The sequence below is a fragment of the Mustela nivalis genome (genome assembly GCF_964662115.1).
Source record: "Mustela nivalis genome assembly, chromosome: 16".
Classification (NCBI taxonomy): domain Eukaryota; kingdom Metazoa; phylum Chordata; class Mammalia; order Carnivora; family Mustelidae; genus Mustela; species Mustela nivalis.
In genome coordinates, this window is record NC_139035.1 from 12,772,430 (window position 1) to 12,796,345 (window position 23,916).

The following is a 23,916-nucleotide window of genomic DNA, read 5'->3' on the forward strand; positions in this document are numbered from 1 at the left end:
GTCAGACAGAGATCACAGGTAGGCAGAGAGACAGGCAGAGAGATAGGGGAAAGCAGGCTTCCTTTGGAGCAGAGAGCCCGAGGTGGGGCTGGTCCCAGGACTCTGGGAATCATGACCTGAGCTGAAGGCAGAGGCTTTAACCCACTGAGCCACCCATGCGCCCCACAGGGAGGCCGTTTTTAATGTCATCATTAATGGCTCTTAATGGCTGCTAGCAGCCATGTCTACTGCAATCTTATGAAGGAACAGGTTAAGGGTCAAGACTGCCAATTCTGGGTTCTTGGATAAAACGAAACCAAGAGCTCAAATGGTTCAAGCATATGCCATATACCCTGCAAGGGCATAGAGATGGATGGTGCCTCCTCCATCCATGTGGGACCCCTGCCACAGAGCCAGCCGAGAGCCGCAGGAGGGGGGCTGCACACTCTGCCAACCCATCATCTTATAGTAATTCCTATGGATTTTGTCCAGTTGCTAAATCTTCCGAATTTGGAGGAGGGGAAAAAAAAATTCCCCACACAAAATTGTTCCATTTGAAGACATTTTTATTTGGATACCTGCCTGGGTCCCTGGCAGGGTGGGCCTGTCCTCTGTGGGGGCAATGGGACATTTGGGGGGAGGATGATGGCCCTGCCCTGAGGGGGTGTCACTAAGGGGTATGTGACAGCGTGACAGGTCACAGAGGGCAGCAGAGTATAAATAGGGCCGCTCAGGGGTGCAGGCTGAGAGAGTGCTTAGTCTCTCACCAAGACTTCAGTTTGTACTTCACACTACAAACTGCAAGTTCTTCTCTTTTTTAGATTAAAACCCCAGCACCCACCAGCATCCCCTCGGTCACCCTCAGATCCCCCCCACCCTGACCCCTGTCTCTGGGAGGTTCTGAGACAAAGCGGGGGCCTGTGGCCTGTGGCCTGTGGCCTGTGGGGCGCGGGGTGGATTTGGGACCCCTGCCACAGAGCCAGCCGCCTGCAGCAGGAGAGCCAGCCGCGTGCAGCAGGAGGGGGGCTGCCCGCTCTGCCAACCCAACAGAGGTCGAGGAGGAGGAGGAGCTCCAGGGACCGGCCCCCAGACCAACGCCCACCCCTCGCCGGCCCAGCCCGATTGTGCTACCAACTCAAAAACATGGAGTCTCTGACGCCTTATCACACCGCCCACAGCGCCTCCAGGGTGGGCATGTTCAACACCGCCATGGGGAAACTCCAGCGACAACTGCGTAAGGGAGAATATGACCTATTTAAATACGCACCCATGCTCGAAAGCGACTTTGTGCAGGTCACCAAAAGAGGGGAAGTCGTCGACGTGCACAACCGAGTCCGAATGATGACCGTGGGCATCGCATCCACCAGCCCCAGCCTCCCGCTCCCAGATGTCCTGCTGCTGGCCCGCCCGGCCACCGGCTGTGAACAGTACTCCGACCAGGGCCAGGCCACCAAGGGAAAAGGCCGCAAGGCTTCCACCACCCTGGAGCTCACCAGGCTCCTTCCCTTGAAGTTTGTGAGGCTTTCTGTTCACGACCGGGAAAAACAAATGCTTCGCCTCAAATTCGCCACCGGCCGCTCCTGCTACCTGCGGCTGAGCCCCCCACTGGATGCACAGGAAGATCTCTTCCCCTACTGGGAGAGCATTATCCAGGTACTGAGGCCGCCGCCGGTGCCCACTCACAGCAGAACCCACGCCGCTCGAGCAGAGGACATGCTGGACATGCCTCTGCTGGAGGACGACGACGGCAGGAACGCAGCAGGCGCAGATGTCCAAATAATGGATCAGGACCAGGTTAGTATCCGGAGCCTCCACGAGGGCTCGGAGGTGGCCGGGGCCACCTCTGCAGCTTTTGCTGGCGGGGAAGAGACTGTTCAGGACCCCCCCAAACCCAACAGCGTGCCCACCTTCGCTGCCCCCAACTGCCCGGGGCTCTCCAGGGAGTCGGCAGCAGGGGCCACGTCCGAGGCGGCGGCCGCCGGGGAGGCCGCGGCAGCTGCGGCAGTGGCGGCGGCAGGGACAGCAGCAGAGTTCGCAGCGGGGGAGGCCGGCAGATGCCTGGCGTTCGCCGGGCCCGGAGCTGCCGCCAAGCCTGCGGGAGAAGCCGCTCGGGACGCGTCGGAAGGCCAGCTCCTCTGGGACGCGCCGAGCTCGGCGGGCAGTGGGGAGCCGGCGGGAAGGCCGCCCCGCACGCGCCGGGAGGAGGAGCGAGACCCCCGCACTTCCCGCCACCGCAGGGCCGCCGACAGCCGCCACAAGGCCCCGGGGCACAAGATCGCCCCGGCGGACTCCAGCCGCTCCTTAGGCAGCCACAGAGCCGCGCGGGAGCACAAGGAGGACAAGGGCCGCAGCAGCCCGGCGCGCGCCAGGCGCGCCCCCGACGAAGGCATCAGCCACGCCCCCAGCGCCGAGGACTCCGGGACCTCCCACAAGTCGGGGCGGAGCCTCTCCGGCGGCAGCTCGGGCTCAGGCACCAAGATGCTGGGCAGGATCCGCAGGTTCCTGAGGAACCTGAGACTCAGCCTCACTGCCTGAGGCGCGCGGCCTCCCCACACCGCAGAGACGTGCCCATGGGGGAGAAGACTGCGGACACGAGCGGTGTGGTGTGGAGGCCATCGCCCAGGCGGCGGCGAGCAGCCAGGGCTTGGAGAGCGCAGGGAGCCGGACATCGGAGGTCATGGAGGGATGGAACTTCCTAGGCCCAGATATTGGGCAGCTGGGGGACCTCTCCCAGGAGACATTACAAAAAATAAAATAAAAAAATTTTTTAAAAATGGCATGCTGCATTGTGTTTGAATTTCTAGGTCCTGCAGCCCAGTGGTGACCTCACAGGGGGGCTGCCACCTAAGACCCAAGGGTCCAGTCGAGGACCGCCCCCACCTCACACCCATGCTCAGAGCCAAAGCATCCTGCCTCAAGGCCTGTCTGGCTTGTTTCTCCGGGCCACAGTTGAAAGTATACTATGGCCCAGAAAGCTCCACCTCCCCCATTTCTCTAGTTTAATGAATGTTCCTAACCCCTGAGGGTCCATAGACAAAGAACAGGGACAAAGAAAACAAAGAAAGCATGGGGGGGGGACTCCTCATCTTTGGGGATCTGCCAGCATCTGCCAGCAGAGGGGAACAGCAGCCTGTGCTGGCAATATTCTCAGCTAGACTGAGAACCTGTCTATACCCAGGGTATATACACCAAGGAAAGAACTTGCTAAGGCACTGAGAACGTTTATAGCAAAAAGTAGCAAAACACTGCAAGCAGCCCAAATTACTATCAGCACCACTGACAATAGAGTGGGATGTGACAGAGATAGTGTACAGCTGCATACCCCGGCCTAGCTGCATACCCCGGCCTAGCATAAACACCGATTCTGTGGCTGTCACCTATTCCACCTGCAGAATAGTTCCAAAACAAAAATCGAAAGTACATGTGGTAAAACATTTTAAAAGTACATGTGGGACAAAACACAAGGGAACAGTACACGCAAAATTCAGGACAGTGTGAAAAGGCAAGACAAGATCATGAGGCGAAGACCGGGCTTTCAGTGCTGTTGGAAATGTTCTGTTGGGCCATCAGATCTCTGCAGTCTGAATGGTCCGCGAAATGCCGGGGCGGTTATGATGAAATTTCTGCTCCAGACATACCAACACCTTCCCTTACGTTTTCACTCTTATGTACGCACAAAAGTGTTTGTCTTCTGTCTGGAAGGTCTGGTCTCTTTAAATTGGGTTCTGGGTTCTTGGCATAAATTACCGACGGTACATGTAATCTCTGTTTTACACAGAGGAGCACTGAAAAGTGAACTTGTTCCTACGGCACAGTGGAACCTTTGCAGAACAGTGACCCACTCCTTTATGCAAAGCATTTCCACCACTGTGTTCCCAAACTCTGCACCAAATGTGCTAGATTAAGGGGAGGGAGGGATCGAGCTGGGGGACTCTTGGTAGTGGGCCTCTGCGAGCTGGTTTTTGAATTTCGGTGAGTTCCCGGCCGTCAGCTGGTCTTCTCTCAAGAGTGCCCAGACCACCCGTGAGCGGTGTCTGGCTCCCAGACTTCCATCCCCAGCCTCTGTGTGACCTGCACTGCAGCCATAAACAGCCTGGGGTTCCAGGGGCCAGTCGGGAATCTCCCTACAATCCGTTTCTCCCACCTCCACTAACTAAACTTGGGCACGGAGAAACAATTTAAAGGGGTTTGCCCTTACCAAGTCTCCCCTTCAGAGTTCAGAAAACAAATCCTTAAACTTCACGTGAGGGAGATAATCTGTTAGGTCCCAGCATCCGTGCTTGGCCCTTCAGTGGGGGAGGAGAGGAGAGGAGTCTCTCCTCTTTGTGAAGGGAAGGTGGCCGTGGCCATGGGGTGGGGGCACGGAGGAGGAAGGAACGGAGCCAGGGACCCCCACACAGTCACCGTTTCCTCGGGCCGAGCAAGGTTCACAACCCCAGAATGGAGAATTATTGGAGCGAGTCAAGTTATTCTTAAAGAATACACCATGCCAAAGATTAGATACGGTTTGGCCCCGCGAGGAAAACAACCTCAGAATCATTAACCCAGGGGTGCCTAGGTGGCTCAGTGGGTTAAAGCCTCTGCCTTCAACTCAGGTCATGATCCCAGGGTCCTGGGATCGAGACCCGCATCGGGCTCTCTGCTAGGCAGGGAGCCTGCTTCCTCCTCTCTCTCCGCCTGCCTCTCTGCCTACTTGTGACCTCTCTCCCTCTGTCAAATAAATAAATAAAATCTTTAGGAGAAAAAAAAAAAAAGAAGAAGAAGAAGAAGAATCATTAACCCAGAGCTTCAGAGAAGACTCGTTGCTATGGGGAGAGAGAATTAATAGTTGACTCGTAAGCAGCTTTTCCCTGGACTCAAGGCAGCGAAGTTACAAAAAGAGCACTTCCCATTCCTTTGACCCTCTGATTTCCACACAGGCAAGTGCAGGTAAATGTGAGTGTGGAATAAAGACATCTGCATAGCATTTGGCTGTTGAACAGCACTGAGCCCCTTAGAGTTCATTCATGATTTAAAGTTCATCTGATTGTCCCAGGTCTCCGTTTGGCAGATCAGCAAAGGGGAGGTCAGAGCATTGAAAGGACTTGCTCAAGGTGGAGGCGATGGTTCAGAGAGGGGTGAGGCAACACCTCCCACGTATCACCCACTGAGTGCTAGCTCGGCCTCCCGCGGGGAGCTGTGGCGTCGATGGGGAAAACAGGACAGGCTTGAGGAGTCATCCCAACTCTAAGTGGCAGATACAAGGAGAGACGTGCATTCAGGGCACAGGATCCATTCCGAGGAGGGGTTCCTGGGCATGGGAAGGAGTCTGAGGTCGGGGAAGGGTTCACAGAGGAATCAGCAGATTTAAGGGCGACTAGGGCTCTGCCAGGCGGAGGAAGTATGGGGAGCTAGGGCACAGCATGGGGAGGCGCAGGTCACAGAAAAGAATGTGTGCAAAGTACAAAACCTTGAAATATCACTTGTGTTGAGCAATTACAGGCATTTCAGTACTGCTGGTTGGAGCCCAAGGGGAGAAGAGGGACGTGAGGCTGGAGAATCAGGCTGCTGGATCTTCGGGCACCTGGGGTGCTGTGTGAATGTCTGGGCCTTGGGGAGCCGTTGAAAGCCAGGGTGCACAGCTGGTGGCCAGGGGGCTGTCTGGAGACCAGCGATCCTCCAGGAAGCCAGGATTGTATTAATCCTGGCCAGAGATGAAGAAACCTAATCCTGGGTGGCGTTGGGGAAACAGAAGGGGGCAGAGTCAGGAGGTGTTGAAAAGATGGCACAGGACAATTTTCCATCCCACAGCCTGCCTGGCGGGACAGGGAGCTCGTGGCATAGGTTCAGCACTCCTCTAGAGGAGGGAGAACAGACCAAAGGGGAAGTGCCCTTCCCCGCAAGGAGGAATGTCTTTAAGATACAAAAGAGCTTCTAGGTGGCTAAGGGGGTAAAGCATCAGGATAAGGCAGCCAAAGGGAACTGGACAGGAGGCGACAGCTCCTTGAGCTGTTCCTTGTGCATCTGGGCAAGATGGATTCCCACAAACCCTCCTCCACTGTACAGGTAAGAGTCACCCAGTAGAGCCCCTTGTGGCCACATCCTGGTACTACGGGCTATTGCTTGAATGGTGGGAGCCAGCACTGAGGCTAAGGGGCAGTCGCCCCCTCCCTTTGTCACATCACCATTAGCCTAATGTCAATCCCAGAGTTGAGGGGATGGGTGCGTAATGTCTCTCAACCAGGCTGCATGGCTCCCAGGGCAGGGCAATGGCAGAGTGTGGAGTGGCCACAAGACGGGTACCCTAGGAACGTGGGGGTTCCGACTCAAGGGGATAATGAGTGACCATCCAGAACAGGGGTAGGGTGGAATTAGTGTCACGGTCTCTCTGCAGCCTAGAAGTCATTCGAGAAACAGTTGTTGAGAGCTCCTACTATGGGCAAGATAATTCATGTATACACACACCTACCAGGAACGCAAATCAAAGTGCGGCGGTGGCCTTGGGTAGCGTATAGAAAGAGGCATCGTAGAGAAGGGAAGGTCTGAGCAGAGAGATGATGGAGAAAGAGGAGGACCTGGGAGCTTGGGGGTCTTGGGCGATGTTTCTAGATGACAGACAAGAACAGCGCGCCCAGGATATCGTGTGTTTAGGGGATAGGGTGGGGGAGGGTAGCGGGAAGGGGGTGAGGGTGTGTTGGGAAATGAGGCTGGAAGGGGAAATGAGACCGCGGCATAAAGCAGAGACCAGGAATGCTACATAAACCCCTGGGCCCCGTGATCTACGTTACTGCAAATGGGACCTGTAATCCAGAAATGAAGGGCACATAGAGCTGGAATTTCCTGGAGCAGAAGAGCAAGAGAACTTACAATGTGTTACGGGAGTTCATGTTTTCCCACACTCTGTGAGTGGGTGTTTTCCCACAGGTGTGCTGAGGAAATGATACCACTCAGCTTGGGGGCACCCGGAGGACCCAGCCAGTTGGCTTTGGCTGCCGGGAGCCCCATGTGATACGCCAGTATGCCATTCCAATGTTGCCGTTTTCTGCATGTGCCGTGACCTGCACAAGCTTGGGAAAGATCTTTCTAGAAATGCCCTTGCGTGCACACAATACAGTTGGCCTCGAGGAGCCTCGGAGAAGCACCTTCCTTGGAGGGCTGGCCTCTTTCCCCCAGTTTCTGTGGCTGCTGACCACGTCGGCCCGGTTTCTTTCTCCCACGGACATAGTCACGGCCCCAGCACCTTGCCATACGCAATTTACAGGAGATTAAAGAAGGAGAAATTAAAAGCCTCCTGTTTATTACATTTCATTTAATTTTAAAAATTAATTAAAGTTTTTCATAAAACCTTTTAGAAAGTTAAATGAGTTATTTCAAGAACTATCCTTTGCTTCGAGAGCATGCCCTTGCTCCTGTTGTTCACATTTGAGCTGGAGATAGAACATCATACGAGAAGCCCCTCCCAGGTTCTCTACCACCCGGGGGAACCATTACCCTAACCTCTGACATCGGAGACCCATTTTGCTTCTTTTTCCACTTTAGGTAAATGGAAGCACGTTGTATGTATTCTTTGACTCCGGTTTCTCTCCCTCAACAGCAGAGTCATGAGGTTTGTCCATGATTTTTGTGGCAACTATTCCTTCTCACAGCTATATTTCATTACAGATATATTTCATATTCGACAATTTACTGATTCATTCAGCCTTTGGTGGGTGTTCGAGTTACTTCCACTTTGGGGCTAATAAGAATAGTGCTGCTATGAACATTTATATGCAGAACTTTGGGTAAAAATATACATACATTTCTGTCAGACATATAGAAACGGAACTGAATACACACATATGTTCAGTCCCAGATGCTAATTCCACAGTGACTGTCCCATTACTTTGCGCTCCCACCAGGCATGCGTGGGCGCTCTGCTGTTTCCCATCCTCGCCAACATGTGCTGCTTCTCACCTCTTTCCTTCTAACCGATCTGCTGGGATGGGTGCCTTTTGTCCCCTTTGTCCCATAAAAACACACTTTTTAAAAAAACATAGTACGGTGACCTATAGAAAATGGTAACTTTGTGGTAATGTCCTGGACAGGCAACGTGAGAAGTTGGCCTCCCAATTGTTTTGAAATCTCACACATCTCTGAGCTCTTAAAAGTCTCGTTCATACATGTTTAAGGGTTTCTCGTTTTAAGGAAGCTTGTATTTTTATAAGCCTCTCCTGCCATCCTTTAGCTTTATAACAAACCCCCCCAAAACTTTGTGACCTAAAAAATGATATCTCGTAGATTGCTCTACATCAAGAATTTGGGCAGGGCTCCACTGGGAGCGGTTTCTTCTGCTCCTCATGGTAGCAAGTGAAGTGAACCAGCAGTCAGGGCTGGCGAGTCCAATCTTCACTCACGAGTCTGGTGCCTTGAGGGAGATGGCGATAAGGTGGGGTTCTCCACAGGAATGCCTACACGCGGCCTTCCTCATGGTGCTCACGGGAAGTCAGATTGGCTTCCCTCAGAGCAAATATCTCAAGATAGCCAAGTGGAAGCTGCTTCTCCCTGAGCCTCAGAAGGCACCCAACGGAACTGCTGCCACATTCTACTGGCTACAAGTGAGTCAGAAGGACAACCCCAGTTTTAGGGGAGAGAAAATGAACTTTTCCTTCTTCACAGGGCAATGACAAGACCACATTGCAGAAGCCCGTGGGGGCGGCGATGGTATTGTGGCCTTCTTTGGAAAACAAGACTTGCCACTCCCTCACCTCCCCTTCTAACAATGTCCGCCAGGCCAGGATGTACCTGAGGAGCCCTGAGGTCATTGTGCCACCTCCAGGTTTCCTACCTTCCCCCTCCTCAACTCCCCTCTTAGGTTCTTCCTTCGTTTTACTTCATTTTCTTACCCCTTTCTTGTCCTCCCCCTTTCAGTGAATTAAACTCACAAGAACCCGCACCGGACGACTCTCGGTCCCCTTCTCCCTATCCCTCGCCACATGCCTTCAGGCTCATTGACGCCCGGCAAAGAGAGACAGTACTGGGACAGCTAGAACCACACAGCATGTCAGACCCAGAAGGATCTTGACTAATCCCAGATGTACTTTACATATGAGGAAGTTGAGGCCTAGAGAGGAGAAGGGCTTTCCCAAGGTCAGCTGCAGAGTTCTGGCCAGCACAGCAAAAGCCTAGTCCACAGTGGGTCTCAAAGCAGATCTACAACTTTTCCTTCCATTTCTGACTTCCTGGAACTAAAGCCATTTGTTTCTGTTTCTCGTCCACTCCCTCAACTTCACGAGGACATTTCGGCCTCTTGGCCAAGGGGCAAAATCAGAGAGGTCCGTCCCAGCCCTGGCCCGGGACCCAGCCTTCAGAGATGGACAGGGGGTCTTGTGGATGGACCAACTCGGGCTTAGGGCAACCAGACCCCCTCCAACCGACTGACTGGACCCAGACACAAGGGCTCCTTTCTGATGTTGAAATCCAAGAACCCTCTAAACTTGACCAGCAAGTGGCAACCAGTTCAACCAAGGCGCCCTTGCTCTTTGCCTGCACACAAAGGTATCCGTACCAGGCTAGAAATAGAAATGGGGTGCTCTGCCACTAACATCTCTCTTCGGAGAGAGAGTAGCTTCATTCCAGGTTCAGACTCCTGTGCACATGAATGGGAGCTTGCTCCTCTGAACTCCTGCACGGTTCAAGCTAACCCCTGCGACACCAGTGTCCTGATTTTGCTGCTTTGCTTGCACATCAGGGACACTGGCCAATCTCTAAAGATCCACTTGGTGATAGCACCTGTTTACCCCCACTTTCAGGAGATAATCTAGTTTCTCGAAGGGGTCGGGGGTGGTGGTGGTGTGTGTGTGTGTGTGTGTGGAATTTCTCACATTTACCCTCTGGTTGTAGGTGTAGGTGCCACCAATCAATCAGCTGTTAGGAAAACTCAAGACCCTTTTTCTCAGCTGCCACCGACAATGAATTGGAGGGGAAGGAAGTGGGTGGGGGCCATGGCCAAAAAAATTGATCCAAAAAATAACACTGCATATGGTTATTGGAACTGAAAGCTCCTTTTACCAAGTGCATTAAAAGCAGCTTAATTTTCTGCGGCCACGTTTGTGTTTTGATACTTGACTAAAAAAAGATGACTATGTATTTACCATCAAGTTGTTTGGTTCATCTTGTTTCACATGCGACGGAGAGGGAAGGTTGGGCGGATCCGGGAGAATTATTTGGATGGGGCCTCCGCCAGAATCAGACACGGGCTTAGCCAGTGTCCTTCCATGCGGCCGCCTCCTGCTGGGGTGGTGCCGTCACACTGCAGGGCCTGGAAGAGTCCAGCCTCTCTCCTGACCTCACCCTTGTCCCCTTGCCTCTCCCTGACATCTGGCCTGACACCTCTTTCCGAATCGAGCGTTCTAAAGGGTTCTGGCCCCAGGGGACTCTGGAATTAAAACTTGCACTTTCTGCCAAGAGCTAAAATGCTATTTTCCATCTTTATCCCACTTTCTCCCCATGGGCTTGGAACAAACCCTTGAAACCCAAACCCATATTAAGCCTTTCCTCTCGCTGCATCCCCGACTCTGGTTGTGCTCAGTTTCTCTGTGTGTTCACGGATCTGCCTGAAGCCGGGACTCAGAAGAAGCCAGTTTTGCCCATTGAGCATCCTTCTGTGTTCTCATAGTAGCTCTGACCCCAGAAGCGTCTCAGTTTGTCTTCTCAAAAACTGCTCTCAGGAAGGAAGCTGCACCGACGCTTGAAGGGCCAGCGGAGGACGAATGATTACAACAGCTACGATTTATGGAGCTCCACGATACGCTCAACACTTCACGTGCGTGATCTCGTTGAATCCTCACGGCAGCTCTTACCCCATTTTATAGATGAGGAAACGGAAAGCTGAGTCACGCCACTGGCCTTTCTAAAGGGTTCCAAGCAGGAATGGATATGTGCATTGTGGAAGAGAGAGAGAAACTACAACATCAAGTTTACCATCGTACCCATTGTAGAGAGAGTGAAACTCAGTACGTTCACAATGCTGTGAGACCACCCCACTATCTAGTTCCAGAATTGTCATCCCCACAAAGGAAATCCCGGTCCTGTTCATTAAGCAGTCGCTCCCTACACTCCCCTCCCTCCAGTCAGCCTCTGATATAGCTATGGATTTGCCTCTTCTGGAACATTTCGTCTCAATGAAATCACACAGTATGTGGCCGTTTTGCCTCTGGCTTCCTGTACTTAGCATCCTATTTTCAGGATTCATCCCTGTTGTAGCACGGTGCAGTACCTCATTTTCTTTTTACAGCTGAATAACATCCCACTGTATGGCTAGACCACCTTTCATTTGTCCTTTCACCTGCGGATGAACACGTGTGTGCGTTTTAACAGAAAGACCTTGATTTTCAAGGAATGAATCCCAGATGTCGGATTTCGGGCAAACCCTCAAACCGGGAGATACGAGACTTGGGAGCAGAAAATCCTTCTGGAACGTTCAAGCAACAGTTTGGAAATCACATACTCTGCGGCTAGCTGTGTGGGAGGGGCAGTAAGGCAGGAAGCTCAAGGGTACTTGCTCCCCACAGGTGTTGCTGCTTCCAAAGCACTCCTGTTGCCCAGGGAGGCTGCTTGGCAAGCTCTTGGAATCGCAGATGACATCTCAGCACTCCGCCCGCCACCCCCGCTTCATTTCACTGGAGGGGAAGGGACGAAAACCTGGGTGGGAGGCGGTGGTCTTAGGAGACAATAACCAGGTTTCCACAGATGGGCTGCTTGTGGAAGCATAAGCGAGGGGAGGAACCAAGATGCCCCCCTGTAACATTTAATCCCCAATTCTGCCCAGCCGCTGTCTGAAGTAGCGTCTTAGGTTCTCTCCATAACACATACACACGCAGGGAGTCATGCAACTTCCGACAGTGCCGCAGAAAGGTCTTCAATCAGTCTGGTTTAAAACCTGTGGCTGGCCCAAGCTTTGTGGAGCGAAGTACTATGGTGGTTCCCAACAAGGCTTTAGGATCCGCTAGACCTGCCCGTGAACATGGCCTCTACGACCATTAGTTCTGTGAAGTTAGGCTGATGATGTCCCCTCACTCTCTTCATAAAACGGGGCAGTGGGAACCGTACCAAACCTGATGGGATTCTCATGGTCGTATGCGGAGAACACGGCCTGGCGCCTAGGGGAGGCCTTTTGTGTTTTATTTATTTATTTATTTTTAATGATTTTATTTATTTGTCAGACAGAGATCACAGGTAGGCAGAGAGACAGGCAGAGAGATAGGGGAAAGCAGGCTTCCTTTGGAGCAGAGAGCCCGAGGTGGGGCTGGTCCCAGGACTCTGGGAATCATGACCTGAGCTGAAGGCAGAGGCTTTAACCCACTGAGCCACCCATGCGCCCCACAGGGAGGCCGTTTTTAATGTCATCATTAATGGCTCTTAATGGCTGCTAGCAGCCATGTCTACTGCAATCTTATGAAGGAACAGGTTAAGGGTCAAGACTGCCAATTCTGGGTTCTTGGATAAAACGAAACCAAGAGCTCAAATGGTTCAAGCATATGCCATATACCCTGCAAGGGCATAGAGATGGATGGTGCCTCCTCCATCCATGTGGGACCCCTGCCACAGAGCCAGCCGAGAGCCGCAGGAGGGGGGCTGCACACTCTGCCAACCCATCATCTTATAGTAATTCCTATGGATTTTGTCCAGTTGCTAAATCTTCCGAATTTGGAGGAGGGGAAAAAAAAATTCCCCACACAAAATTGTTCCATTTGAAGACATTTTTATTTGGATACCTGCCTGGGTCCCTGGCAGGGTGGGCCTGTCCTCTGTGGGGGCAATGGGACATTTGGGGGGAGGATGATGGCCCTGCCCTGAGGGGGTGTCACTAAGGGGTATGTGACAGCATGACAGGTCACAGAGGGCAGCAGAGTATAAATAGGGCCGCTCAGGGGTGCAGGCTGAGAGAGTGCTTAGTCTCTCACCAAGACTTCAGTTTGTACTTCACACTACAAACTGCAAGTTCTCGTTTTTAGATTAAAACCCCAGCACCCACCAGCATCCCCTCGGTCACCCTCAGATCCCCCCCACCCTGACCCCTGTCTCTGGGAGGTTCTGAGACAAAGCGGGGGCCTGTGGCCTGTGGCCTGTGGCCTGTGGGGCGCGGGGTGGATTTGGGACCCCTGCCACAGAGCCAGCCGCCTGCAGCAGGAGAGCCAGCCGCGTGCAGCAGGAGGGGGGCTGCCCGCTCTGCCAACCCAACAGAGGTCGAGGAGGAGGAGGAGCTCCAGGGACCGGCCCCCAGACCAACGCCCACCCCTCGCCGGCCCAGCCCGATTGTGCTACCAACTCAAAAACATGGAGTCTCTGACGCCTTATCACACCGCCCACAGCGCCTCCAGGGTGGGCATGTTCAACACCGCCATGGGGAAACTCCAGCGACAACTGCGTAAGGGAGAATATGACCTATTTAAATACGCACCCATGCTCGAAAGCGACTTTGTGCAGGTCACCAAAAGAGGGGAAGTCGTCGACGTGCACAACCGAGTCCGAATGATGACCGTGGGCATCGCATCCACCAGCCCCAGCCTCCCGCTCCCAGATGTCCTGCTGCTGGCCCGCCCGGCCACCGGCTGTGAACAGTACTCCGACCAGGGCCAGGCCACCAAGGGAAAAGGCCGCAAGGCTTCCACCACCCTGGAGCTCACTAGGCTCCTTCCCTTGAAGTTTGTGAGGCTTTCTGTTCACGACCGGGAAAAACAAATGCTTCGCCTCAAATTCGCCACCGGCCGCTCCTGCTACCTGCGGCTGAGCCCCCCACTGGATGCACAGGAAGATCTCTTCCCCTACTGGGAGAGCATTATCCAGGTACTGAGGCCGCCGCCGGTGCCCACTCACAGCAGAACCCACGCCGCTCGAGCAGAGGACATGCTGGACATGCCTCTGCTGGAGGACGACGACGGCAGGAACGCAGCAGGCGCAGATGTCCAAATAATGGATCAGGACCAGGTTAGTATCCGGAGCCTCCACGAGGGCTCGGAGGTGGCCGGGGCCACCTCTGCAGCTTTTGCTGGCGGGGAAGAGACTGTTCAGGACCCCCCCAAACCCAACAGCGTGCCCACCTTCGCTGCCCCCAACTGCCCGGGGCTCTCCAGGGAGTCGGCAGCAGGGGCCACGTCCGAGGCGGCGGCCGCCGGGGAGGCCGCGGCAGCTGCGGCAGTGGCGGCGGCAGGGACAGCAGCAGAGTTCGCAGCGGGGGAGGCCGGCAGATGCCTGGCGTTCGCCGGGCCCGGAGCTGCCGCCAAGCCTGCGGGAGAAGCCGCTCGGGACGCGTCGGAAGGCCAGCTCCTCTGGGACGCGCCGAGCTCGGCGGGCAGTGGGGAGCCGGCGGGAAGGCCGCCCCGCACGCGCCGGGAGGAGGAGCGAGACCCCCGCACTTCCCGCCACCGCAGGGCCGCCGACAGCCGCCACAAGGCCCCGGGGCACAAGATCGCCCCGGCGGACTCCAGCCGCTCCTTAGGCAGCCACAGAGCCGCGCGGGAGCACAAGGAGGACAAGGGCCGCAGCAGCCCGGCGCGCGCCAGGCGCGCCCCCGACGAAGGCATCAGCCACGCCCCCAGCGCCGAGGACTCCGGGACCTCCCACAAGTCGGGGCGGAGCCTCTCCGGCGGCAGCTCGGGCTCAGGCACCAAGATGCTGGGCAGGATCCGCAGGTTCCTGAGGAACCTGAGACTCAGCCTCACTGCCTGAGGCGCGCGGCCTCCCCACACCGCAGAGACGTGCCCATGGGGGAGAAGACTGCGGACACGAGCGGTGTGGTGTGGAGGCCATCGCCCAGGCGGCGGCGAGCAGCCAGGGCTTGGAGAGCGCAGGGAGCCGGACATCGGAGGTCATGGAGGGATGGAACTTCCTAGGCCCAGATATTGGGCAGCTGGGGGACCTCTCCCAGGAGACATTACAAAAAATAAAATAAAAAAATTTTTAAAAAATGGCATGCTGCATTGTGTTTGAATTTCTAGGTCCTGCAGCCCAGTGGTGACCTCACAGGGGGGCTGCTACCTAAGACCCAAGGGTCCAGTCGAGGACCGCCCCCACCTCACACCCATGCTCAGAGCCAAAGCATCCTGCCTCAAGGCCTGTCTGGCTTGTTTCTCCGGGCCACAGTTGAAAGTATACTATGGCCCAGAAAGCTCCACCTCCCCCATTTCTCTAGTTCAATGAATGTTCCTAACCCCTGAGGGTCCATAGACAAAGAACAGGGACAAAGAAAGAATGGGGGGGGGGGACTCCTCATCTTTGGGGATCTGCCAGCATCTGCCAGCAGAGGGGAACAGCAGCCTGTGCTGGCAATATTCTCAGCTAGACTGAGAACCTGTCTATACCCAGGGTATATACACCAAGGAAAGAACTTGCTAAGGCACTGAGAACGTTTATAGCAAAAAGTAGCAAAACACTGCAAGCAGCCCAAATTACTATCAGCACCACTGACAATAGAGTGGGATGTGACAGAGATAGTGTACAGCTGCATACCCCGGCCTAGCTGCATACCCCGGCCTAGCATAAACACCGATTCTGTGGCTGTCACCTATTCCACCTGCAGAATAGTTCCAAAACAAAAATCGAAAGTACATGTGGTAAAACATTTTAAAAGTACATGTGGGACAAAACACAAGGGAACAGTACACGCAAAATTCAGGACAGTGTGAAAAGGCAAGACAAGATCATGAGGCGAAGACCGGGCTTTCAGTGCTGTTGGAAATGTTCTGTTGGGCCATCAGATCTCTGCAGTCTGAATGGTCCGCGAAATGCCGGGGCGGTTATGATGAAATTTCTGCTCCAGACATACCAACACCTTCCCTTACGTTTTCACTCTTATGTACGCACAAAAGTGTTTGTCTTCTGTCTGGAAGGTCTGGTCTCTTTAAATTGGGTTCTGGGTTCTTGGCATAAATTACCGACGGTACATGTAATCTCTATTTTACACAGAGGAGCACTGAAAAGTGAACTTGTTCCTACGGCACAGTGGAACCTTTGAACAGTGACCTACACAGAGGAGCACTGAAAAGTGAACTTGTTCCTACGGCACAGTGGAACCTTTGCAGAACAGTGACCCACTCCTTTATGCAAAGCATTTCCACCACTGTGTTCCCAAACTCTGCACCAAATGTGCTAGATTAAGGGGAGGGAGGGATCGAGCTGGGGGACTCTTGGTAGTGGGCCTCTGCGAGCTGGTTTTTGAATTTCGGTGAGTTCCCGGCCGTCAGCTGGTCTTCTCTCAAGAGTGCCCAGACCACCCGTGAGCGGTGTCTGGCTCCCAGACTTCCATCCCCAGCCTCTGTGTGACCTGCACTGCAGCCATAAACAGCCTGGGGTTCCAGGGGCCAGTCGGGAATCTCCCTACAATCCGTTTCTCCCACCTCCACTAACTAAACTTGGGCACGGAGAAACAATTTAAAGGGGTTTGCCCTTACCAAGTCTCCCCTTCAGAGTTCAGAAAACAAATCCTTAAACTTCACGTGAGGGAGATAATCTGTTAGGTCCCAGCATCCATGCTTGGCCCTTCAGTGGGGGAGGAGAGGAGAGGAGTCTCTCCTCTTTGTGAAGGGAAGGTGGCCGTGGCCATGGGGTGGGGGCACGGAGGAGGAAGGAACGGAGCCAGGGACCCCCACACAGTCACCGTTTCCTCGGGCCGAGCAAGGTTCACAACCCCAGAATGGAGAATTATTGGAGCGAGTCAAGTTATTCTTAAAGAATACACCATGCCAAAGATTAGATACGGTTTGGCCCCGCGAGGAAAACAACCTCAGAATCATTAACCCAGGGGTGCCTAGGTGGCTCAGTGGGTTAAAGCCTCTGCCTTCAACTCAGGTCATGATCCCAGGGTCCTGGGATCGAGACCCGCATCGGGCTCTCTGCTAGGCAGGGAGCCTGCTTCCTCCTCTCTCTCCGCCTGCCTCTCTGCCTACTTGTGACCTCTCTCCCTCTGTCAAATAAATAAATAAAATCTTTAGGAGAAAAAAAAAAAAGAAGAAGAAGAAGAAGAATCATTAACCCAGAGCTTCAGAGAAGACTCGTTGCTATGGGGAGAGAGAATTAATAGTTGACTCGTAAGCAGCTTTTCCCTGGACTCAAGGCAGCGAAGTTACAAAAAGAGCACTTCCCATTCCTTTGACCCTCTGATTTCCACACAGGCAAGTGCAGGTAAATGTGAGTGTGGAATAAAGACATCTGCATAGCATTTGGCTGTTGAACAGCACTGAGCCCCTTAGAGTTCATTCATGATTTAAAGTTCATCTGATTGTCCCAGGTCTCCGTTTGGCAGATCAGCAAAGGGGAGGTCAGAGCATTGAAAGGACTTGCTCAAGGTGGAGGCGATGGTTCAGAGAGGGGTGAGGCAACACCTCCCACGTATCACCCACTGAGTGCTAGCTCGGCCTCCCGCGGGGAGCTGTGGCGTCGATGGGGAAAACAGGACAGGCTTGAGGAGTCATCCCAACTCTAAGTGGCAGATACAAGGAGAGACATGCATTCAGGGCACAGGATCCATTCCGAGGAGGGGTTCCTGGGCATGGGAAGGAGTCTGAGGTCGGGGAAGGGTTCACAGAGGAATCAGCAGATTTAAGGGCGACTAGGGCTCTGCCAGGCGGAGGAAGTATGGGGAGCTAGGGCACAGCATGGGGAGGCGCAGGTCACAGAAAAGAATGTGTGCAAAGTACAAAACCTTGAAATATCACTTGCGTTGAGCAATTACAGGCATTTCAGTACTGCTGGTTGGAGCCCAAGGGGAGAAGAGGGACGTGAGGCTGGAGAATCAGGCTGCTGGATCTTCGGGCACCTGGGGTGCTGTGTGAATGTCTGGGCCTTGGGGAGCCGTTGAAAGCCAGGGTGCACAGCTGGTGGCCAGGGGGCTGTCTGGAGACCAGCGATCCTCCAGGAAGCCAGGATTGTATTAATCCTGGCCAGAGATGAAGAAACCTAATCCTGGGTGGCGTTGGGGAAACAGAAGGGGGCAGAGTCAGGAGGTGTTGAAAAGATGGCACAGGACAATTTTCCATCCCACAGCCTGCCTGGCGGGACAGGGAGCTCGTGGCATAGGTTCAGCACTCCTCTAGAGGAGGGAGAACAGACCAAAGGGGAAGTGCCCTTCCCCGCAAGGAGGAATGTCTTTAAGATACAAAAGAGCTTCTAGGTGGCTAAGGGGGTAAAGCATCAGGATAAGGCAGCCAAAGGGAACTGGACAGGAGGCGACAGCTCCTTGAGCTGTTCCTTGTGCATCTGGGCAAGATGGATTCCCACAAACCCTCCTCCACTGTACAGGTAAGAGTCACCCAGTAGAGCCCCTTGTGGCCACATCCTGGTATTACGGGCTATTGCTTGAATGGTGGGAGCCAGCACTGAGGCTAAGGGGCAGTCGCCCCCTCCCTTTGTCACATCACCATTAGCCTAATGTCAATCCCAGAGTTGAGGGGATGGGTGCGTAATGTCTCTCAACCAGGCTGCATGGCTCCCAGGGCAGGGCAATGGCAGAGTGTGGAGTGGCCACAAGACGGGTACCCTAGGAACGTGGGGGTTCCGACTCAAGGGGATAATGAGTGACCATCCAGAACAGGGGTAGGGTGGAATTAGTGTCACGGTCTCTCTGCAGCCTAGAAGTCATTCGAGAAACAGTTGTTGAGAGCTCCTACTATGGGCAAGATAATTCATGTATACACACACCTACCAGGAACGCAAATCAAAGTGCGGCGGTGGCCTTGGGTAGCGTATAGAAAGAGGCATCGTAGAGAAGGGAAGGTCTGAGCAGAGAGATGATGGAGAAAGAGGAGGACCTGGGAGCTTGGGGGTCTTGGGCGATGTTTCTAGATGACAGACAAGAACAGCGCGCCCAGGATATCGTGTGTTTAGGGGATAGGGTGGGGGAGGGTAGCGGGAAGGGGGTGAGGGTGTGTTGGGAAATGAGGCTGGAAGGGGAAATGAGACCGCGGCATAAAGCAGAGACCAGGAATGCTACATAAACCCCTGGGCCCCGTGATCTACGTTACTGCAAATGGGACCTGTAATCCAGAAATGAAGGGCACATAGAGCTGGAATTTCCTGGAGCAGAAGAGCAAGAGAACTTACAATGTGTTACGGGAGTTCATGTTTTCCCACACTCTGTGAGTGGGTGTTTTCCCACAGGTGTGCTGAGGAAATGATACCACTCAGCTTGGGGGCACCCGGAGGACCCAGCCAGTTGGCTTTGGCTGCCGGGAGCCCCATGTGATACGCCAGTATGCCATTCCAATGTTGCCGTTTTCTGCATGTGCCGTGACCTGCACAAGCTTGGGAAAGATCTTTCTAGAAATGCCCTTGCGTGCACACAATACAGTTGGCCTCGAGGAGCCTCGGAGAAGCACCTTCCTTGGAGGGCTGGCCTCTTTCCCCCAGTTTCTGTGGCTGCTGACCACGTCGGCCCGGTTTCTTTCTCCCACGGACATAGTCACGGCCCCAGCACCTTGCCATACGCAATTTACAGGAGATTAAAGAAGGAGAAATTAAAAGCCTCCTGTTTATTACATTTCATTTAATTTTAAAAATTAAAGTTTTTCATAAAACCTTTTAGAAAGTTAAATGAGTTATTTCAAGAACTATCCTTTGCTTCGAGAGCATGCCCTTGCTCCTGTTGTTCACATTTGAGCTGGAGATAGAACATCATACGAGAAGCCCCTCCCAGGTTCTCTACCACCCGGGGGAACCATTACCCTAACCTCTGACATCGGAGACCCATTTTGCTTCTTTTTCCACTTTAGGTAAATGGAAGCACGTTGTATGTATTCTTTGACTCCGGTTTCTCTCCCTCAACAGCAGAGTCATGAGGTTTGTCCATGATTTTTGTGGCAACTATTCCTTCTCACAGCTATATTTCATTACAGATATATTTCATATTCGACAATTTACTGATTCATTCAGCCTTTGGTGGGTGTTCGAGTTACTTCCACTTTGGGGCTAATAAGAATAGTGCTGCTATGAACATTTATATGCAGAACTTTGGGTAAAAATATACATACATTTCTGTCAGACATATAGAAACGGAACTGAATACACACATATGTTCAGTCCCAGATGCTAATTCCACAGTGACTGTCCCATTACTTTGCGCTCCCACCAGGCATGCGTGGGCGCTCTGCTGTTTCCCATCCTCGCCAACATGTGCTGCTTCTCACCTCTTTCCTTCTAACCGATCTGCTGGGATGGGTGCCTTTTGTCCCCTTTGTCCCATAAAAACACACTTTTTAAAAAAACATAGTACGGTGACCTATAGAAAATGGTAACTTTGTGGTAATGTCCTGGACAGGCAACGTGAGAAGTTGGCCTCCCAATTGTTTTGAAATCTCACACATCTCTGAGCTCTTAAAAGTCTCGTTCATACATGTTTAAGGGTTTCTCGTTTTAAGGAAGCTTGTATTTTTATAAGCCTCTCCTGCCATCCTTTTGCTTTATAACAAACCCCCCCAAAACTTTGTGACCTAAAAAATGATATCTCGTAGATTGCTCTACATCAAGAATTTGGGCAGGGCTCCACTGGGAGCGGTTTCTTCTGCTCCTCATGGTAGCAAGTGAAGTGAACCAGCAGTCAGGGCTGGCGAGTCCAATCTTCACTCACGAGTCTGGTGCCTTGAGGGAGATGGCGATAAGGTGGGGTTCTCCACAGGAATGCCTACACGCGGCCTTCCTCATGGTGCTCACGGGAAGTCAGATTGGCTTCCCTCAGAGCAAATATCTCAAGATAGCCAAGTGGAAGCTGCTTCTCCCTGAGCCTCAGAAGGCACCCAACGGAACTGCTGCCACATTCTACTGGCTACAAGTGAGTCAGAAGGACAACCCCAGTTTTAGGGGAGAGAAAATGAACTTTTCCTTCTTCACAGGGCAATGACAAGACCACATTGCAGAAGCCCGTGGGGGCGGCGATGGTATTGTGGCCTTCTTTGGAAAACAAGACTTGCCACTCCCTCACCTCCCCTTCTAACAATGTCCGCCAGGCCAGGATGTACCTGAGGAGCCCTGAGGTCATTGTGCCACCTCCAGGTTTCCTACCTTCCCCCTCCTCAACTCCCCTCTTAGGTTCTTCCTTCGTTTTACTTCATTTTCTTACCCCTTTCTTGTCCTCCCCCTTTCAGTGAATTAAACTCACAAGAACCCGCACCGGACGACTCTCGGTCCCCTTCTCCCTATCCCTCGCCACATGCCTTCAGGCTCATTGACGCCCGGCAAAGAGAGACAGTACTGGGACAGCTAGAACCACACAGCATGTCAGACCCAGAAGGATCTTGACTAATCCCAGATGTACTTTACATATGAGGAAGTTGAGGCCTAGAGAGGAGAAGGGCTTTCCCAAGGTCAGCTGCAGAGTTCTGGCCAGCACAGCAAAAGCCTAGTCCACAGTGGGTCTCAAAGCAGATCTACAACTTTTCCTTCCATTTCTGACTTCCTGGAACTAAAGCCATTTGTTTCTGTTTCTCGTCCACTCCCTCAACTTCACGAGGACATTTCGGCCTCTTGGCCAAGGGGCAAAATCAGAGAGGTCCGTCCCAGCCCTGGCCCGGGACCCAGCCTTCAGAGATGGACAGGGGGTCTTGTGGATGGACCAACTCAGGCTTAGGGCAACCAGACCCCCTCCAACCGACTGACTGGACCCAGACACAAGGGCTCCTTTCTGATGTTGAAATCCAAGAACCCTCTAAACTTGACCAGCAAGTGGCAACCAGTTCAACCAAGGCGCCCTTGCTCTTTGCCTGCACACAAAGGTATCCGTACCAGGCTAGAAATAGAAATGGGGTGCTCTGCCACTAACATCTCTCTTCGGAGAGAGAGTAGCTTCATTCCAGGTTCAGACTCCTGTGCACATGAATGGGAGCTTGCTCCTCTGAACTCCTGCACGGTTCAAGCTAACCCCTGCGACACCAGTGTCCTGATTTTGCTGCTTTGCTTGCACATCAGGGACACTGCCCAATCTCTAAAGATCCACTTGGTGATAGCACCTGTTTACCCCCACTTTCAGGAGATAATCTAGTTTCTCGAAGGGGTCGGGGGTGGTGGTGGTGTGTGTGTGTGTGTGTGTGGAATTTCTCACATTTACCCTCTGGTTGTAGGTGTAGGTGCCACCAATCAATCAGCTGTTAGGAAAACTCAAGACCCTTCTTCTCAGCTGCCACCGACAATGAATTGGAGGGGAAGGAAGTGGGTGGGGGCCATGGCCAAAAAAATTGATCCAAAAAATAACACTGCATATGGTTATTGGAACTGAAAGCTCCTTTTACCAAGTGCATTAAAAGCAGCTTAATTTTCTGCGGCCACGTTTGTGTTTTGATACTTGACTAAAAAAAGATGACTATGTATTTACCATCAAGTTGTTTGGTTCATCTTGTTTCACATGCGACGGAGAGGGAAGGTTGGGCGGATCCGGGAGAATTATTTGGATGGGGCCTCCGCCAGAATCAGACACGGGCTTAGCCAGTGTCCTTCCATGCGGCCGCCTCCTGCTGGGGTGGTGCCGTCACACTGCAGGGCCTGGAAGAGTCCAGCCTCTCTCCTGACCTCACCCTTGTCCCCTTGCCTCTCCCTGACATCTGGCCTGACACCTCTTTCCGAATCGAGCGTTCTAAAGGGTTCTGGCCCCAGGGGACTCTGGAATTAAAACTTGCACTTTCTGCCAAGAGCTAAAATGCTATTTTCCATCTTTATCCCACTTTCTCCCCATGGGCTTGGAACAAACCCTTGAAACCCAAACCCATATTAAGCCTTTCCTCTCGCTGCATCCCCTACTCTGGTTGTGCTCAGTTTCTCTGTGTGTTCACGGATCTGCCTGAAGCCGGGACTCAGAAGAAGCCAGTTTTGCCCATTGAGCATCCTTCTGTGTTCTCATAGTAGCTCTGACCCCAGAAGCGTCTCAGTTTGTCTTCTCAAAAACTGCTCTCAGGAAGGAAGCTGCACCGACGCTTGAAGGGCCAGCGGAGGACGAATGATTACAACAGCTACGATTTATGGAGCTCCACGATACGCTCAACACTTCACGTGCGTGATCTCGTTGAATCCTCACGGCAGCTCTTACCCCATTTTATAGATGAGGAAACGGAAAGCTGAGTCACGCCACTGGCCTTTCTAAAGGGTTCCAAGCAGGAATGGATATGTGCATTGTGGAAGAGAGAGAGAAACTACAACATCAAGTTTACCATCGTACCCATTGTAGAGAGAGTGAAACTCAGTACGTTCACAATGCTGTGAGACCACCCCACTATCTAGTTCCAGAATTGTCATCCCCACAAAGGAAATCCCGGTCCTGTTCATTAAGCAGTCGCTCCCTACACTCCCCTCCCTCCAGTCAGCCTCTGATATAGCTATGGATTTGCCTCTTCTGGAACATTTCGTCTCAATGAAATCACACAGTATGTGGCCGTTTTGCCTCTGGCTTCCTGTACTTAGCATCCTATTTTCAGGATTCATCCCTGTTGTAGCACGGTGCAGTACCTCATTTTCTTTTTACAGCTGAATAACATCCCACTGTATGGCTAGACCACCTTTCATTTGTCCTTTCACCTGCGGATGAACACGTGTGTGCGTTTTAACAGAAAGACCTTGATTTTCAAGGAATGAATCCCAGATGTCGGATTTCGGGCAAACCCTCAAACCGGGAGATACGAGACTTGGGAGCAGAAAATCCTTCTGGAACGTTCAAGCAACAGTTTGGAAATCACATACTCTGCGGCTAGCTGTGTGGGAGGGGCAGTAAGGCAGGAAGCTCAAGGGTACTTGCTCCCCACAGGTGTTGCTGCTTCCAAAGCACTCCTGTTGCCCAGGGAGGCTGCTTGGCAAGCTCTTGGAATCGCAGATGACATCTCAGCACTCCGCCCGCCACCCCCGCTTCATTTCACTGGAGGGGAAGGGACGAAAACCTGGGTGGGAGGCGGTGGTCTTAGGAGACAATAACCAGGTTTCCACAGATGGGCTGCTTGTGGAAGCATAAGCGAG

General features: G+C 53.0%; 1 protein-coding gene, 1 long non-coding RNA gene and 2 pseudogenes across 5 annotated transcripts in view; 3 read left to right on the forward strand and 1 right to left on the reverse strand.

Annotated features, from left to right (window-relative positions):
* PACC1 (proton activated chloride channel 1) overlaps positions 1-23,916 on the reverse strand; it is a 442,395-nt gene that overhangs the window by 286,777 nt on the left and 131,702 nt on the right. The window lies entirely within an intron of this gene.
* On the forward strand, positions 507-2,755 carry LOC309849755 (Golgi-associated RAB2 interactor protein 4 pseudogene; annotated as a pseudogene). Its single transcript has one exon. The product of its transcript is annotated as a Golgi-associated RAB2 interactor protein 4 pseudogene (transcript).
* Positions 5,901-7,956, forward strand: LOC309849747. The gene is made up of 2 exons (XR_014303873.1): positions 5,901-6,024; positions 6,883-7,956. It is a non-coding gene; the product is annotated as an uncharacterized lncRNA (long non-coding RNA).
* On the forward strand, positions 13,126-14,903 carry LOC309849748 (Golgi-associated RAB2 interactor protein 4 pseudogene; annotated as a pseudogene). Its single transcript has one exon. The product of its transcript is annotated as a Golgi-associated RAB2 interactor protein 4 pseudogene (transcript).